We start from the raw sequence: 14,715 nt of genomic DNA on the forward strand, positions 1-14,715 counted from the left end.
CCATCCTGACTTGTGCGGCTGTGTTTAAATGGAGTCAATCCCGACGTAATCGAAAACAGTGGATATCACAATGGATGTGGTTGTATTTGGCCGAAATAGCTCAGTTGGGAGAGCGTTAGACTGAAGATCTAAAGGTCCCTGGTTCAATCCCGGGTTTCGGCATTTCACGAGGAGTATGTTCAGAAAGCACAAAGAGCCCATGTACTGCACACGTGTGCGTTTCTATTTTGCAGCTAGAGTGCACTGTGCTCCGATTCAAAGGTAATTGATTCAAAGCCCTTTTGCAAATACAACTCTAGGCGAAATCAACGACAGGCTCCTTGTTCACTTTACACTGCAGGCTGTGCAATGACTCCTGCAACGGGACAATTCCTGTAACTATTCACTTCATTGCACTGTTTCGTGCTTTTTTTTTTTTTTTTCATGTTCAGAAACTACCTGACTGAGCCCCAGTGGCCTAATGGATAAGGCACTGGCCTTTAAGCCAGGGATTGTGGGTTCGAGTCCCATCTGGGGTGATGTCTGCCTTGTTTCTGCACACAATTGGTAATTCTCTGTGGGTTCTTGTCGTTTTTTCCTTCTGCTCATATCCTATTCACGAATTGCATCTGGGAAAGTTGGGAACTGCGCCGATTGAACCGGGAAACATAGACATTAAAACATATCCTGGAGATGCCGAGGATTGATCACGGGACCTCATACATGCGAAGCATGCGCTCTACCACTGAGCTACATCCCCACCACCTGCATGTGTTTCCTTCTACAGCAAACAAACAATGCAACACAGAAAGAAAAGAGTTGCACTGTCATTCCTTGAGTCTCAAAGCATGCTACGACGCTGTTCCTAGCGTTGCCCAACGGCACACAACACCAACAAGTAAACAATGCAACACAGAAAGAAAAGAGTTGCACTGTCGTTCCTTGAGTCTCAAAGCATGCTACGACGCTGTTCCTAGCGTTGCCCAACGGCACACAACACCAACAAGTAAACAATGCAACACAGAAAGAAAGGAGTTGCACTGTCGTTCCTTGAGTCTCAAAGCATGCTACGACGCTGTTCCTAGCGTTGCCCAACGGTACAATATGTGGATGACATGGGCAAGGAGAAGGAGAAAGAAGCTACAGTGCGCTGGACAATGGATGACACGTAACGCAAGCAACAGTTTCTCCCAGAAACAGCGTGTGAGCGCATCCACTGTGAATAGTGAAGGAGAAGACGACATTGCAGCGACGCACATGGGTGCGTCATTTTCACTTCTCGGGATCAAGTCATAGACCGCCTGTTGCCAAAAATCACACTGTCAGGGCCAGGTGTGATACATAGAAGTTACACGCACTAACGCCGAGCTACAGCCTCTACTATGCTGAGTGTTGCTTCGAGGGTACAGGGACTAAAGAATGACATGTTGAAGTCAATTAATCAAAGACTAAATACATGTGCATTGATGTGTTTCTTGCAACATTGATTGTCAGCTCCATGTCAGCACAGTCCTCACCTCGTGTTGTCCTTGTCGGTAGAACAGGTGTGAGTGTGTTCCTGGGTGGTAAAAGATCCCTTGGCAGAAGTGGGATTCCATCCCAAGCATCCAGTGAAGACTGCGAGCTGAAAGCAGCACCTCAGACCACTCAGCCATCCTGACTTGTGCGGCTGTGTTTAAATGGAGTCAATCCTGACGTAATCGAAAACAGTGGATATCACAATGGATGTGGTTGTATTTGGCCGAAATAGCTCAGTTGGGAGAGCGTTAGACTGAAGATCTAAAGGTCCCTGGTTCAATCCCGGGTTTCGGCATTTCACGAGGAGTATGTTCAGAAAGCACAAAGAGCCCATGTACTGCACACGTGTGCGTTTCTATTTTGCAGCTAGAGTGCACTGTGCTCCGATTCAAAGGTAATTGATTCAAAGCCCTTTTGCAAATACAACTCTAGGCGAAATCAACGACAGGCTCCTTGTTCACTTTACACTGCAGGCTGTGCAATGACTCCTGCAACGGGACAATTCCTGTAACTATTCACTTCATTGCACTGTTTCGTGCTTTTTTTTTTTTTTTCATGTTCAGAAACTACCTGACTGAGCCCCAGTGGCCTAATGGATAAGGCACTGGCCTTTAAGCCAGGGATTGTGGGTTCGAGTCCCATCTGGGGTGATGTCTGCCTTGTTTCTGCACACAATTGGTAATTCTCTGTGGGTTCTTGTCGTTTTTTCCTTCTGCTCATATCCTATTCACGAATTGCATCTGGGAAAGTTGGGAATTGAGCCGATTGAACCGGGAAACATAGACATTAAAAGATATCCTGGAGATGCCGAGGATTGATCTCGGGACCTCATACATGCAAAGCATGCGCTCTACCACTGAGCTACATCCCCACCACCAGCATGTGTTTCCTTCAACAGCAAACAAACAATGCAACACAGAAAGAAAAGAGTTGCACTGTCATTCCTTGAGTCTCAAAGCATGCTACGACGCTGTTCCTAGCGTTGCCCAACGGCACACAACACCAACAAGTAAACAATGCAACACAGAAAGAAAAGAGTTGCACTGTCGTTCCTTGAGTCTCAAAGCATGCTACGACGCTGTTCCTAGCGTTGCCCAACGGCACACAACACCAACAAGTAAACAATGCAACACAGAAAGAAAGGAGTTGCACTGTCGATCCTTGAGTCTCAAAGCATGCTACGACGCTGTTCCTAGCGTTGCCCAACGGTACAATATGTGGATGACATGGGCAAGGAGAAGGAGAAAGAAGCTACAGTGCGCTGGACAATGGATGACACGTAACGCAAGCAACAGTTTCTCCCAGAAACAGCGTGTGAGCGCATCCACTGTGAATAGTGAAGGAGAAGACGACATTGCAGCGACGCACATGGGTGCGTCATTTTCACTTCTCGGGATCAAGTCATAGACCGCCTGTTGCCAAAAATCACACTGTCAGGGCCAGGTGTGATACATAGAAGTTACACGCACTAACGCCGAGCTACAGCCTCTACTATGCTGAGTGTTGCTTCGAGGGTACAGGGACTAAAGAATGACATGTTGAAGTCAATTAATCAAAGACTAAATACATGTGCATTGATGTGTTTCTTGCAACATTGATTGTCAGCTCCATGTCAGCACAGTCCTCAACTCGTGTTGTCCTTGTCGGCAGAACAGGTCTGAGTGTGTTCCTGGGTGGTAAAAGATCCCTTGGCAGAAGTGGGATTCCATCCCAAGCATCCAGTGAAGACTGCGAGCTGAAAGCAGCGCCTCAGACCACTCAGCCATCCTGACTTGTGCGGCTGTGTTTAAATGGAGTCAATCCCGACGTAATCGAAAACAGTGGATATCACAATGGATGTGGTTGTATTTGGCCGAAATAGCTCAGTTGGGAGAGCGTTAGACTGAAGATCTAAAGGTCCCTGGTTCAATCCCGGGTTTCGGCATTTCACGAGGAGTATGTTCAGAAAGCACAAAGAGCCCATGTACTGCACACGTGTGCGTTTCTATTTTGCAGCTAGAGTGCACTGTGCTCCGATTCAAAGGTAATTGATTCAAAGCCCTTTTGCAAATACAACTCTAGGCGAAATCAATGACAGGCTCCTTGTTCACTTTACACTGCAGGCTGTGCAATGACTCCTGCAACGGGACAATTCCTGTAACTATTCACTTCATTGCACTGTTTCGTGCTTTTTTTTTTTTTTTTTCATGTTCAGAAACTACATGACTGAGCCCCAGTGGCCTAATGGATAAGGCACTGGCCTTTAAGCCAGGGATTGTGGGTTCGAGTCCCATCTGGGGTGATGTCTGCCTTGTTTCTGCACACAATTGGTAATTCTCTGTGGGTTCTTGTCGTTTTTTCCTTCTGCTCATATCCTATTCACGAATTGCATCTGGGAAAGTTGGGAATTGAGCCGATTGAACCGGGAAACATAGACATTAAAAGATATCCTGGAGATGCCGAGGATTGATCTCGGGACCTCATACATGCAAAGCATGCGCTCTACCACTGAGCTACATCCCCACCACCAGCATGTGTTTCCTTCAACAGCAAACAAACAATGCAACACAGAAAGAAAAGAGTTGCACTGTCATTCCTTGAGTCTCAAAGCATGCTACGACGCTGTTCCTAGCGTAACCCAATGGCACACAACACCAACAAGTAAACAATGCAACACAGAAAGAAAACAGTTGCACTGTCGTTCCTTGAGTCTCAAAGCATGCTACGACGCTGTTCCTAGCGTTGCCCAACGGCACACAACACCAACAAGTAAACAATGCAACACAGAAAGAAAAGAGTTGCACTGTCGTTCCTTGAGTCTCAAAGCATGCTACGACGCTGTTCCTAGCGTTGCCCAACGGCACACAACACCAACAAGTAAACAATGCAACACAGAAAGAAAAGAGTTGCACTGTCGTTCCTTGAGTCTCAAAGCATGCTACGACGCTGTTCCTAGCGTTGCCCAACGGTACAATATGTGGATGACATGGGCAAGGAGAAGGAGAAAGAAGCTAAAGTGCGCTGGACAATGGATGACACGTAACGCAAGCAACAGTTTCTCCCAGAAACAGCGTGTGAGCGCATCCACTGTGAATAGTGAAGGAGAAGACGACATTGCAGCGACGCACATGGGTGCGTCATTTTCACTTCTCGGGATCAAGTCATAGACCGCCTGTTGCCAAAAATCACACTGTCAGGGCCAGGTGTGATACATAGAAGTTACACGCACTAACGCCGAGCTACAGCCTCTACTATGCTGAGTGTTGCTTCGAGGGTACAGGGACTAAAGAATGACATGTTGAAGTCAATTAATCAAAGACTAAATACATGTGCATTGATGTGTTTCTTGCAACATTGATTGTCAGCTCCATGTCAGCACAGTCCTCAACTCGTGTTGTCCTTGTCGGCAGAACAGGTGTGAGTGTGTTCCTGGGTGGTAAAAGATCCCTTGGCAGAAGTGGGATTCCATCCCAAGCATCCAGTGAAGACTGCGAGCTGAAAGCAGCGCCTCAGACCACTCAGCCATCCTGACTTGTGCGGCTGTGTTTAAATGGAGTCAATCCCGACGTAATCGAAAACAGTGGATATCTCAATGGATCTGGTTGTATTTGGCCGAAATAGCTCAGTTGTGAGAGCGTTAGACTGAAGATCTAAAGGTCCCTGGTTCAATCCCGGGTTTCGGCATTTCACGACGAGTATGTTCAGAAAGCACAAAGAGCCCATGTACTGCACACGTGTGCGTTTCTATTTTGCAGCTAGAGTGCACTGTGCTCCGATTCAAAGGTAATTGATTCAAAGCCCTTTTGCAAATACAACTCTAGGCGAAATCAACGACAGGCTCCTTGTTCACTTTACACTGCAGGCTGTGCAATGACTCCTGCAATGGGACAATTCCTGTAACTATTCACTTCATTGCACTGTTTCGTGCTTTTTTTTTTTTTTTTTTTTTTTTTTTTTTTTTTTTTTTTTTTTTTTTTTTTTCATGTTCAGAAACTACCTGACTGAGCCCCAGTGGCCTAATGGATAAGGCACTGGCCTCCTAAGCCAGGGATTGTGGGTTCAAGTCCCATCTGGGGTGATGCCTGCCTTGTTTCTGAACACAATTGGTAATTCTCTGTGGGCTCTTGTCGTTTTTTCCTTCTGCTCATATCCTATTCACGAATTGCATCTGGGAAAGTTGGGAACTGCGCCGATTGAACCGGGAAACATAGACATTAAAAGATATCCTGGAGATGCCGAGGATTGATCACGGGACCTCATACATGCGAAGCATGCGCTCTACCACTGAGCTACATCTCCACCACCTGCATGTGTTTCCTTCTACAGCAAACAAACAATGCAACACAGAAAGAAAAGAGTTGCACTGTCATTCCTTGAGTCTCAAAGCATGCTACGACGCTGTTCCTAGCGTTGCCCAACGGCACACAACACCAACAAGTAAACAATGCAACACAGAAAGAAAAGAGTTGCACTGTCGTTCCTTGAGTCTCAAAGCATGCTACGACGCTGTTCCTAGCGTTGCCCAACGGCACACAACACCAACAAGTAAACAATGCAACACAGAAAGAAAAGAGTTGCACTGTCGTTCCTTGAGTCTCAAAGCATGCTACGACGCTGTTCCTAGCGTTGCCCAACGGTACAATATGTGGATGACATGGGCAAGGAGAAGGAGAAAGAAGCTACAGTGCGCTGGACAATGGATGACACGTAACGCAAGCAACAGTTTCTCCCAGAAACAGCGTGTGAGCGCATCCACTGTGAATAGTGAAGGAGAAGACGACATTGCAGCGACGCACATGGGTGCGTCATTTTCACTTCTCGGGATCAAGTCATAGACCGCCTGTTGCCAAAAATCACACTGTCAGGGCCAGGTGTGATACATAGAAGTTACACGCACTAACGCCGAGCTACAGCCTCTACTATGCTGAGTGTTGCTTCGAGGGTACAGGGACTAAAGAATGACATGTTGAAGTCAATTAATCAAAGACTAAATACATGTGCATTGATGTGTTTCTTGCAACATTGATTGTCAGCTCCATGTCAGCACAGTCCTCAACTCGTGTTGTCCTTGTCGGCAGAACAGGTGTGAGTGTGTTCCTGGGTGGTAAAAGATCCCTTGGCAGAAGTGGGATTCCATCCCAAGCATCCAGTGAAGACTGCGAGCTGAAAGCAGCGCCTCAGACCACTCAGCCATCCTGACTTGTGCGGCTGTGTTTAAATGGAGTCAATCCCGACGTAATCGAAAACAGTGGATATCACAATGGATGTGGTTGTATTTGGCCAAAATAGCTCAGTTGGGAGAGCGTTAGACTGAAGATCTAAAGGTCCCTGGTTCAATCCCGGGTTTCGGCATTTCACGAGGAGTATGTTCAGAAAGCACAAAGAGCCCATGTACTGCACACGTGTGCGTTTCTATTTTGCAGCTAGAGTGCACTGTGCGCCGATTCAAAGGTAATTGATTCAAAGCCCTTTTGCAAATACAACTCTAGGCGAAATCAACGACAGGCTCCTTGTTCACTTTACACTGCAGGCTGTGCAATGACTCCTGCAACGGGACAATTCCTGTAACTATTCACTTCATTGCACTGTTTCGTGCTTTTTTTTTTTTTTTCATGTTCAGAAACTACCTGACTGAGCCCCAGTGGCCTAATGGATAAGGCACTGGCCTCCTAAGCCAGGGATTGTGGGTTCGAGTCCCATCTGGGGTGATGCCTGCCTTGTTTCTGAACACAATTGGTAATTCTCTGTGGGCTCTTGTCGTTTTTTCCTTCTGCTCATATCCTATTCACGAATTGCATCTGGGAAAGTTGGGAACTGCGCCGATTGAACCGGGAAACATAGACATTAAAAGATATCCTGGAGATGCCGAGGATTGATCTCGGGACCTCATACATGCAAAGCATGCGCTCTACCACTGAGCTACATCCCCACCACCAGCATGTGTTTCCTTCAACAGCAAACAAACAATGCAACACAGAAAGAAAAGAGTTGCACTGTCATTCCTTGAGTCTCAAAGCATGCTACGACGCTGTTCCTAGCGTAACCCAATGGCACACAACACCAACAAGTAAACAATGCAACACAGAAAGAAAAGAGTTGCACTGTCGTTCCTTGAGTCTGAAAGCATGCTACGACGCTGTTCCTAGCGTTGCCCAACGGCACACAACACCAACAAGTAAACAATGCAACACAGAAAGAAAAGAGTTGCACTGTCGTTCCTTGAGTCTCAAAGCATGCTACGACGCTGTTCCTAGCGTTGCCCAACGGCACACAACACCAACATGTAAACAATGCAACACAGAAAGAAAAGAGTTGCACTGTCGTTCCTTGAGTCTCAAAGCATGCTACGACGCTGTTCCTAGCGTTGCCCAACGGTACAATATGTGGATGACATGGGCAAGGAGAAGGAGAAAGAAGCTACAGTGCGCTGGACAATGGATGACACGTAACGCAAGCAACAGTTTCTCCCAGAAACAGCGTGAGAGCGCATCCACTGTGAATAGTGAAGGAGAAGACGACACTGCAGCGACGCACATGGGTGCGTCATTTTCACTTCTCGGGATCAAGTCATAGACCGCCTGTTGCCAAAAATCACACTGTCAGGGCCAGGTGTGATACATAGAAGTTACACGCACTAACGCCGAGCTACAGCCTCTACTATGCTGAGTGTTGCTTCGAGGGTACAGGGACTAAAGAATGACATGTTGAAGTCAATTAATCAAAGACTAAATACATGTGCATTGATGTGTTTCTTGCAACATTGATTGTCAGCTCCATGTCAGCACAGTCCTCAACTCGTGTTGTCCTTGTCGGCAGAACAGGTGTGAGTGTGTTCCTGGGTGGTAAAAGATCCCTTGGCAGAAGTGGGATTCCATCCCAAGCATCCAGTGAAGACTGCGAGCTGAAAGCAGCGCCTCAGACCACTCAGCCATCCTGACTTGTGCGGCTGTGTTTAAATGGAGTCAATCCCGACGTAATCGAAAACAGTGGATATCTCAATGGATGTGGTTGTATTTGGCCGAAATAGCTCAGTTGGGAGAGCGTTAGACTGAAGATCTAAAGGTCCCTGGTTCAATCCCGGGTTTCGGCATTTCACGAGGAGTATGTTCAGAAAGCACAAAGAGCCCATGTACTGCACATGTGTGCGTTTCTATTTTGCAGCTAGAGTGCACTGTGCTCCGATTCAAAGGTAATTGATTCAAAGCCCTTTTGCAAATACAACTCTAGGCGAAATCAATGACAGGCTCCTTGTTCACTTTACACTGCAGGCTGTGCAATGACTCCTGCAACGGGACAATTCCTGTAACTATTCACTTCATTGCACTGTTTCGTGCTTTTTTTTTTTTTTTCATGTTCAGAAACTACCTGACTGAGCCCCAGTGGCCTAATGGATAAGGCACTGGCCTCCTAAGCCAGGGATTGTGGGTTCAAGTCCCATCTGGGGTGATGCCTGCCTTGTTTCTGAACACAATTGGTATTCTCTGTGGGCTCTTGTCGTTTTTTCCTTCTGCTCATATCCTATTCACGAATTGCATCTGGGAAAGTTGGGAACTGCGCCGATTGAACCGGGAAACATAGACATTAAAAGATATCCTGGAGATGCCGAGGATTGATCACGGGACCTCATACATGCGAAGCATGCGCTCTACCACTGAGCTACATCCCCACCACCTGCATGTGTTTCCTTCTACAGCAAACAAACAATGCAACACAGAAAGAAAAGAGTTGCACTGTCATTCCTTGAGTCTCAAAGCATGCTACGACGCTGTTCCTAGCGTTGCCCAACGGCACACAACACCAACAAGTAAACAATGCAACACAGAAAGAAAAGAGTTGCACTGTCATTCCTTGAGTCTCAAAGCATGCTACGACGCTGTTCCTAGCGTTGCCCAACGGCACACAACACCAACAAGTAAACAATGCAACACAGAAAGAAAAGAGTTGCACTGTCGTTCCTTGAGTCTCAAAGCATGCTACGACGCTGTTCCTAGCGTTGCCCAACGGTACAATATGTGGATGACATGGGCAAGGAGAAGGAGAAAGAAGCTACAGTGCGCTGGACAATGGATGACACGTAACGCAAGCAACAGTTTCTCCCAGAAACAGCGTGTGAGCGCATCCACTGTGAATAGTGAAGGAGAAGACGACATTGCAGCGACGCACATGGGTGCGTCATTTTCACTTCTCGGGATCAAGTCATAGACCGCCTGTTGCCAAAAATCACACTGTCAGGGCCAGGTGTGATACATAGAAGTTACACGCACTAACGCCGAGCTACAGCCTCTACTATGCTGAGTGTTGCTTCGAGGGTACAGGGACTAAAGAATGACATGTTGAAGTCAATTAATCAAAGACTAAATACATGTGCATTGATGTGTTTCTTGCAACATTGATTGTCAGCTCCATGTCAGCACAGTCCTCAACTCGTGTTGTCCTTGTCGGCAGAACAGGTGTGAGTGTGTTCCTGGGTGGTAAAAGATCCCTTGGCAGAAGTGGGATTCCATCCCAAGCATCCAGTGAAGACTGCGAGCTGAAAGCAGCGCCTCAGACCACTCAGCCATCCTGACTTGTGCGGCTGTGTTTAAATGGAGTCAATCCCGACGTAATCGAAAACAGTGGATATCACAATGGATGTGGTTGTATTTGGCCGAAATAGCTCAGTTGGGAGAGCGTTAGACTGAAGATCTAAAGGTCCCTGGTTCAATCCCGGGTTTCGGCATTTCACGAGGAGTATGTTCAGAAAGCACAAAGAGCCCATGTACTGCACACGTGTGCGTTTCTATTTTGCAGCTAGAGTGCACTGTGCTCCGATTCAAAGGTAATTGATTCAAAGCCCTTTTGCAAATACAACTCTAGGCGAAATCAACGACAGGCTCCTTGTTCACTTTACACTGCAGGCTGTGCAATGACTCCTGCAACGGGACAATTCCTGTAACTATTCACTTCATTGCACTGTTTCGTGCTTTTTTTTTTTTTTTCATGTTCAGAAACTACCTGACTGAGCCCCAGTGGCCTAATGGATAAGGCACTGGCCTCCTAAGCCAGGGATTGTGGGTTAGAGTCCCATCTGGGGTGATGCCTGCCTTGTTTCTGCACACAATTGGTAATTCTCTGTGGGCTCTTGTCGTTTTTTTCCTTCTGCTCATATCCTATTCACGAATTGCATCTGGGAAAGTTGGGAACTGCGCCGATTGAACCGGGAAACATAGACATTAAAAGATATCCTGGAGATGCCGAGGATTGATCTCGGGACCTCATACATGCGAAGCATGCGCTCTACCACTGAGCTACATCCCCACCACCAGCATGTGTTTCCTTCAACAGCAAACAAACAATGCAACACAGAAAGAAAAGAGTTGCACTGTCATTCCTTGAGTCTCAAAGCATGCTACGACGCTGTTCCTAGCGTAACCCAATGGCACACAACACCAACAAGTAAACAATGCAACACAGAACGAAAAGAGTTGCACTGTCGTTCCTTGAGTCTCAAAGCATGCTACGACGCTGTTCCTAGCGTTGCCCAACGGCACACAACACCAACAAGTAAACAATGCAACACAGAAAGAAAAGAGTTGCACTGTCGTTCCTTGAGTCTCAAAGCATGCTACGACGCTGTTCCTAGCGTTGCCCAACGGTACAATATGTGGATGACATGGGCAAGGAGAAGGAGAAAGAAGCTACAGTGCGCTGGACAATGGATGACACGTAACGCAAGCAACAGTTTCTCCCAGAAACAGCGTGTGAGCGCATCCACTGTGAATAGTGAAGGAGAAGACGACATTGCAGCGACGCACATGGGTGCGTCATTTTCACTTCTCGGGATCAAGTCATAGACCGCCTGTTGCCAAAAATCACACTGTCAGGGCCAGGTGTGATACATAGAAGTTACACGCACTAACGCCGAGCTACAGCCTCTACTATGCTGAGTGTTGCTTCGAGGGTACAGGGACTAAAGAATGACATGTTGAAGTCAATTAATCAAAGACTAAATACATGTGCATTGATGTGTTTCTTGCAACATTGATTGTCAGCTCCATGTCAGCACAGTCCTCAACTCGTGTTGTCCTTGTCGGCAGAACAGGTGTGAGTGTGTTCCTGGGTGGTAAAAGATCCCTTGGCAGAAGTGGGATTCCATCCCAAGCATCCAGTGAAGACTGCGAGCTGAAAGCAGCGCCTCAGACCACTCAGCCATCCTGACCTGTGCGGCTGTGTTTAAATGGAGTCAATCCCGACGTAATCGAAAACAGTGGATATCACAATGGATGTGGTTGTATTTGGCCGAAATAGCTCAGTTGGGAGAGCGTTAGACTGAAGATCTAAAGGTCCCTGGATCAATCCTGGGTTTCGGCATTTCACGAGGAGTATGTTCAGAAAGCACAAAGAGCCCATGTACTGCACACGTGTGCGTTTCTATTTTGCAGCTAGAGTGCACTGTGCTCCGATTCAAAGGTAATTGATTCAAAGCCCTTTTGCAAATACAACTCTAGGCGAAATCAACGACAGGCTCCTTGTTCACTTTACACTGCAGGCTGTGCAATGACTCCTGCAACGGGACAATTCCTGTAACTATTCACTTCATTGCACTGTTTCGTGCTTTTTTTTTTTTTTTCATGTTCAGAAACTACCTGACTGAGCCCCAGTGGCCTAATGGATAAGGCACTGGCCTCCTAAGCCAGGGATTGTGGGTTCGAGTCCCATCTGGGGTGATGCCTGCCTTGTTTCTGAACACAATTGGTAATTCTCTGTGGGCTCTTGTCGTTTTTTCCTTCTGCTCATATCCTATTCACGAATTGCATCTGGGAAACTTGGGAACTGCGCCGATTGAACCGGGAAACATAGACATTAAAAGATATCCTGGAGATGCCGAGGATTGATCTCGGGACCTCATACATGCGAAGCATGCGCTCTACCACTGAGCTACATCCCCACCACCTGCATGTGTTTCCTTCAACAGCAAACAAACAATGCAACACAGAAAGAAAAGAGTTGCACTGTCATTCCTTGAGTCTCAAAGCATGCTACGACGCTGTTCCTAGCGTAACCCAATGGCACACAACACCAACAAGTAAACAATGCAACACAGAACGAAAAGAGTTGCACTGTCGTTCCTTGAGTCTCAAAGCATGCTACGACGCTGTTCCTAGCGTTGCCCAACGGCACACAACACCAACAAGTAAACAATGCAACACAGAAAGAAAAGAGTTGCACTGTCGTTCCTTGAGTCTCAAAGCATGCTACGACGCTGTTCCTAGCGTTGCCCAACGGTACAATATGTGGATGACATGGGCAAGGAGAAGGAGAAAGAAGCTACAGTGCGCTGGACAATGGATGACACGTAACGCAAGCAACAGTTTCTCCCAGAAACAGCGTGTGAGCGCATCCACTGTGAATAGTGAAGGAGAAGACGACATTGCAGCGACGCACATGGGTGCGTCATTTTCACTTCTCGGGATCAAGTCATAGACCGCCTGTTGCCAAAAATCACACTGTCAGGGCCAGGTGTGATACATAGAAGTTACACGCACTAACGCCGAGCTACAGCCTCTACTATGCTGAGTGTTGCTTCGAGGGTACAGGGACTAAAGAATGACATGTTGAAGTCAATTAATCAAAGACTAAATACATGTGCATTGATGTGTTTCTTGCAACATTGATTGTCAGCTCCATGTCAGCACAGTCCTCAACTCGTGTTGTCCTTGTCGGCAGAACAGGTGTGAGTGTGTTCCTGGGTGGTAAAAGATCCCTTGGCAGAAGTGGGATTCCATCCCAAGCATCCAGTGAAGACTGCGAGCTGAAAGCAGCGCCTCAGACCACTCAGCCATCCTGACTTGTGCGGCTGTGTTTAAATGGAGTCAATCCCGACGTAATCGAAAACAGTGGATATCACAATGGATGTGGTTGTATTTGGCCGAAATAGCTCAGTTGGGAGAGCGTTAGACTGAAGATCTAAAGGTCCCTGGATCAATCCCGGGTTTCGGCATTTCACGAGGAGTATGTTCAGAAAGCACAAAGAGCCCATGTACTGCACACGTGTGCGTTTCTATTTTGCAGCTAGAGTGCACTGTGCTCCGATTCAAAGGTAATTGATTCAAAGCCCTTTTGCAAATACAACTCTAGGCGAAATCAACGACAGGCTCCTTGTTCACTTTACACTGCAGGCTGTGCAATGACTCCTGCAACGGGACAATTCCTGTAACTATTCACTTCATTGCACTGTTTCGTGCTTTTTTTTTTTTTTTCATGTTCAGAAACTACCTGACTGAGCCCCAGTGGCCTAATGGATAAGGCACTGGCCTCCTAAGCCAGGGATTGTGGGTTAGAGTCCCATCTGGGGTGATGCCTGCCTTGTTTCTGCACACAATTGGTAATTCTCTGTGGGCTCTTGTCGTTTTTTTCCTTCTGCTCATATCCTATTCACGAATTGCATCTGGGAAAGTTGGGAACTGCGCCGATTGAACCGGGAAACATAGACATTAAAAGATATCCTGGAGATGCCGAGGATTGATCTCGGGACCTCATACATGCGAAGCATGCGCTCTACCACTGAGCTACATCCCCAGCACCAGCATGTGTTTCCTTCAACAGCAAACAAACAATGCAACACAGAAAGAAAAGAGTTGCACTGTCATTCCTTGAGTCTCAAAGCATGCTACGACGCTGTTCCTAGCGTAACCCAATGGCACACAACACCAACAAGTAAACAATGCAACACAGAAAGAAAAGAGTTGCACTGTCGTTCCTTGAGTCTGAAAGCATGCTACGACGCTGTTCCTAGCGTTGCCCAACGGCACACAACACCAACAAGTAAACAATGCAACACAGAAAGAAAAGAGTTGCACTGTCGTTCCTTGAGTCTGAAAGCATGCTACGACGCTCTTCCTAGCGTTGCCCAACGGCACACAACACCAACAAGTAAACAATGCAACACAGAAAGAAAAGAGTTGCACTGTCGTTCCTTGAGTCTCAAAGCATGCTACGACGCTGTTCCTAGCGTTGCCCAACGGTACAATATGTGGATGACATGGGCAAGGAGAAGGAGAAAGAAGCTACAGTGCGCTGGACAATGGATGACACGTAACGCAAGCAACAGTTTCTCCCAGAAACAGCGTGTGAGCGCATCCACTGTGAATAGTGAAGGAGAAGACGACATTGCAGCGACGCACATGGGTGCGTCATTTTCACTTCTCGGGATCAAGTCATAGACCGCCTGTTGCCAAAAATCACACTGTCAGGGCCAGG

At 47.0% G+C, this 14,715-nt stretch overlaps 24 non-coding genes across 24 annotated transcripts; 15 read left to right on the forward strand and 9 right to left on the reverse strand.

Moving 5' to 3' along the window:
- The first annotated feature begins 89 nt into the window (after nt 1-89).
- On the forward strand, nt 90-162 carry trnaf-gaa (transfer RNA phenylalanine (anticodon GAA)). The gene has a single exon. It is a non-coding gene; the product is annotated as a tRNA-Phe (tRNA).
- Nucleotides 163-667: 505 nt separating this feature from the next.
- Nucleotides 668-739, reverse strand: trnaa-cgc (transfer RNA alanine (anticodon CGC)). Its single transcript has one exon. It is a non-coding gene; the product is annotated as a tRNA-Ala (tRNA).
- Nucleotides 740-1,719: 980 nt separating this feature from the next.
- On the forward strand, nt 1,720-1,792 carry trnaf-gaa (transfer RNA phenylalanine (anticodon GAA)). The gene has a single exon. It is a non-coding gene; the product is annotated as a tRNA-Phe (tRNA).
- A 504-nt stretch (nt 1,793-2,296) lies between these two features.
- On the reverse strand, nt 2,297-2,368 carry trnaa-ugc (transfer RNA alanine (anticodon UGC)). Its single transcript has one exon. It is a non-coding gene; the product is annotated as a tRNA-Ala (tRNA).
- A 980-nt stretch (nt 2,369-3,348) lies between these two features.
- Nucleotides 3,349-3,421, forward strand: trnaf-gaa (transfer RNA phenylalanine (anticodon GAA)). The gene has a single exon. It is a non-coding gene; the product is annotated as a tRNA-Phe (tRNA).
- Nucleotides 3,422-3,927: 506 nt separating this feature from the next.
- trnaa-ugc (transfer RNA alanine (anticodon UGC)) lies at nt 3,928-3,999 on the reverse strand. Its single transcript has one exon. It is a non-coding gene; the product is annotated as a tRNA-Ala (tRNA).
- A 1,088-nt stretch (nt 4,000-5,087) lies between these two features.
- Nucleotides 5,088-5,160, forward strand: trnaf-gaa (transfer RNA phenylalanine (anticodon GAA)). Its single transcript has one exon. It is a non-coding gene; the product is annotated as a tRNA-Phe (tRNA).
- Nucleotides 5,161-5,481: 321 nt separating this feature from the next.
- trnar-ccu (transfer RNA arginine (anticodon CCU)) lies at nt 5,482-5,554 on the forward strand. The gene has a single exon. It is a non-coding gene; the product is annotated as a tRNA-Arg (tRNA).
- A 149-nt stretch (nt 5,555-5,703) lies between these two features.
- On the reverse strand, nt 5,704-5,775 carry trnaa-cgc (transfer RNA alanine (anticodon CGC)). The gene has a single exon. It is a non-coding gene; the product is annotated as a tRNA-Ala (tRNA).
- Nucleotides 5,776-6,755: 980 nt separating this feature from the next.
- Nucleotides 6,756-6,828, forward strand: trnaf-gaa (transfer RNA phenylalanine (anticodon GAA)). Its single transcript has one exon. It is a non-coding gene; the product is annotated as a tRNA-Phe (tRNA).
- A 283-nt stretch (nt 6,829-7,111) lies between these two features.
- Nucleotides 7,112-7,184, forward strand: trnar-ccu (transfer RNA arginine (anticodon CCU)). The gene has a single exon. It is a non-coding gene; the product is annotated as a tRNA-Arg (tRNA).
- A 149-nt stretch (nt 7,185-7,333) lies between these two features.
- trnaa-ugc (transfer RNA alanine (anticodon UGC)) lies at nt 7,334-7,405 on the reverse strand. Its single transcript has one exon. It is a non-coding gene; the product is annotated as a tRNA-Ala (tRNA).
- A 1,088-nt stretch (nt 7,406-8,493) lies between these two features.
- trnaf-gaa (transfer RNA phenylalanine (anticodon GAA)) lies at nt 8,494-8,566 on the forward strand. Its single transcript has one exon. It is a non-coding gene; the product is annotated as a tRNA-Phe (tRNA).
- Nucleotides 8,567-8,849: 283 nt separating this feature from the next.
- trnar-ccu (transfer RNA arginine (anticodon CCU)) lies at nt 8,850-8,922 on the forward strand. Its single transcript has one exon. It is a non-coding gene; the product is annotated as a tRNA-Arg (tRNA).
- A 148-nt stretch (nt 8,923-9,070) lies between these two features.
- Nucleotides 9,071-9,142, reverse strand: trnaa-cgc (transfer RNA alanine (anticodon CGC)). Its single transcript has one exon. It is a non-coding gene; the product is annotated as a tRNA-Ala (tRNA).
- A 980-nt stretch (nt 9,143-10,122) lies between these two features.
- On the forward strand, nt 10,123-10,195 carry trnaf-gaa (transfer RNA phenylalanine (anticodon GAA)). Its single transcript has one exon. It is a non-coding gene; the product is annotated as a tRNA-Phe (tRNA).
- A 283-nt stretch (nt 10,196-10,478) lies between these two features.
- Nucleotides 10,479-10,551, forward strand: trnar-ccu (transfer RNA arginine (anticodon CCU)). The gene has a single exon. It is a non-coding gene; the product is annotated as a tRNA-Arg (tRNA).
- Nucleotides 10,552-10,701: 150 nt separating this feature from the next.
- Nucleotides 10,702-10,773, reverse strand: trnaa-cgc (transfer RNA alanine (anticodon CGC)). Its single transcript has one exon. It is a non-coding gene; the product is annotated as a tRNA-Ala (tRNA).
- Nucleotides 10,774-11,753: 980 nt separating this feature from the next.
- On the forward strand, nt 11,754-11,826 carry trnaf-gaa (transfer RNA phenylalanine (anticodon GAA)). Its single transcript has one exon. It is a non-coding gene; the product is annotated as a tRNA-Phe (tRNA).
- Nucleotides 11,827-12,109: 283 nt separating this feature from the next.
- On the forward strand, nt 12,110-12,182 carry trnar-ccu (transfer RNA arginine (anticodon CCU)). Its single transcript has one exon. It is a non-coding gene; the product is annotated as a tRNA-Arg (tRNA).
- A 149-nt stretch (nt 12,183-12,331) lies between these two features.
- trnaa-cgc (transfer RNA alanine (anticodon CGC)) lies at nt 12,332-12,403 on the reverse strand. Its single transcript has one exon. It is a non-coding gene; the product is annotated as a tRNA-Ala (tRNA).
- Nucleotides 12,404-13,383: 980 nt separating this feature from the next.
- Nucleotides 13,384-13,456, forward strand: trnaf-gaa (transfer RNA phenylalanine (anticodon GAA)). Its single transcript has one exon. It is a non-coding gene; the product is annotated as a tRNA-Phe (tRNA).
- Nucleotides 13,457-13,739: 283 nt separating this feature from the next.
- trnar-ccu (transfer RNA arginine (anticodon CCU)) lies at nt 13,740-13,812 on the forward strand. The gene has a single exon. It is a non-coding gene; the product is annotated as a tRNA-Arg (tRNA).
- Nucleotides 13,813-13,962: 150 nt separating this feature from the next.
- Nucleotides 13,963-14,034, reverse strand: trnaa-cgc (transfer RNA alanine (anticodon CGC)). The gene has a single exon. It is a non-coding gene; the product is annotated as a tRNA-Ala (tRNA).
- Nucleotides 14,035-14,715: the final 681 nt, after the last annotated feature.

The sequence above is a fragment of the Amia ocellicauda genome, chromosome 14, assembly GCF_036373705.1.
Source record: "Amia ocellicauda isolate fAmiCal2 chromosome 14, fAmiCal2.hap1, whole genome shotgun sequence".
NCBI classification, from domain to species: domain Eukaryota; kingdom Metazoa; phylum Chordata; class Actinopteri; order Amiiformes; family Amiidae; genus Amia; species Amia ocellicauda.